A 1,790-nucleotide genomic window follows, 5' to 3' on the forward strand; every position below is an offset into this window, starting at 1 on the left:
AGTAGTTCTAATGGAATGTTGTCTACTCCCGGAGCTTTGTTTCGACTCAGGTCTCTCAGTGCGCTGTCAAACTCTTCACGCAGTATCGTATCTCCCATTTCATGTTCATCTACATCCTCTTCCATTTCCATGATATTGGCCTCAAGTACATCGCCCTTGTATAGACCCACTATATATTCCTTCCACTTTTCTGCTTTCCCTTCTTTGCTTAGAACTGGGTTTCCATATGAGCTCTTGATATTCATACAAGTGGTTCTCTTTTCTACAAAGGTCTCTTTAATTTCCTGTAGGCAGTATCTATCTATTGTTGTTAAAAACAGGAAATAGTTGATTGCAAATAAAACACGTAGAATTACGTGGTAACTTGTTGATTTTATACAAATGGAAACATGTTTTATTTGATGTTAGCTTTTCTTTAATAGCTCGACCTTTGTCATGGTAATGTTGTAAAAGGGAAAACGTGTCGTTGTGATTAATTTATTGTTTAGGTAAAACGAATTACTCGTTCATGATGACCAAGTGGCTGTTTACATTGCTTGTTTCGGTAGTACCTAGCCGCCGCACCACATAGTTGTACACGTCCAAAGTTTACACAGCTCTGGTTCGTCCGTTACTTTAAAAAAACTTTCTCTGAGCGATGCGTCGATGTTGATAATACACAACCAAGGTCGTGTGCTGCCAGCTGACAGTGTACACAAATATGTGTCTACTATCAAACCGACAAATATCTGTCTTTTAGAAATGCAAAAATAAAGCACATGAAACAACCACATTTCATTAGACTTTCTTGTAAAGTACACCGAGATGAACCGTCTGTATAATTTGGGCAGCTTAAACCGTTTACAGCCTGTTCATTTGCTAATTAACATGTCTACATCTACATCCATACTCCGCAAGCCACCTGACGGTATGTGGCGGAGGGTACCTTGAGTACCTCTATCGGTTCTCCCTTCTATCCCAATCTCCTATTGTTCGTGGAAAGAAGGATTGTCGGTATGCTTCTGTGTGGGCTCTAATCTCTCTCTGATTTTATCCTCATGGTCTCTTCGCGAGATATACGTAGGAGGGAGCAATATACTGCTTGACTCCAGAATGATATTTTCAGCCTGCAGCGGAGTGTGCGCTGATATGAAACTTCCTGGCAGATTAAAACTGTGTGCACCGACCGAGACTCGAACTCGGGACCTTTGCCTTTCGCGGGCAAGTGCTCTACCATCTGAGCTACCGAAGCACGACTCACGCCCCGTCCTCACAGCTTTACTTCTGCCAGTATCTCGTCTCCTACCTTCCAAACTTTACAGAAGCTCTCCTGCGAACCTTGCAGAACTGGTAGAGCACCTGCCCGCGAAAGGCAAAGGTCCCGAGTTCGAAAAAAAATGGTTCAAATGGCTCTGAGCACTATGCGACTTAACTTCTGAGGTCATCAGTCGCCTAGAACTTAGAACTAATTAAACCTAATTAACCTAAGGACATCACACACATCCATGCCCGAGGCAGGATTCGAGCCTGCGACCGTAACGGTCACGCGGTTCCAGACTGAAGCGCCTTTAACCGCACGGCCACGCCGGCCGGCTCCCAAGTTCGAGTCTCGGTCGGGCACACAGTTTTAATCTGCCAGGAAGGTTCATACTGCTTGACTCTTCGGTGACGGTATGTTCTCGAAACTTCAACAAAAGCCCGTACCGAACTACTGAGCGTCTCTCCTGCAGAGTCTTCCACTGGAGTTTATCTATCATCTCCGTGACGCTTTCGCGATTACTAAATGATCCTGTAACAAAGCGCGCTGCTCT

General features: G+C 44.5%; 1 non-coding gene across 1 annotated transcript; it reads right to left on the reverse strand.

The window, feature by feature from the left end:
- Nucleotides 1–1,157: 1,157 nt before the first annotated feature.
- Trnas-cga lies at nucleotides 1,158–1,231 on the reverse strand. Its single transcript has one exon. It is a non-coding gene; the product is annotated as a tRNA-Ser (tRNA).
- Nucleotides 1,232–1,790: the final 559 nt, after the last annotated feature.

Source organism: Schistocerca americana, chromosome 5, assembly GCF_021461395.2.
Source record: "Schistocerca americana isolate TAMUIC-IGC-003095 chromosome 5, iqSchAmer2.1, whole genome shotgun sequence".
Taxonomy (NCBI): Eukaryota; Metazoa; Arthropoda; class Insecta; order Orthoptera; family Acrididae; genus Schistocerca; species Schistocerca americana.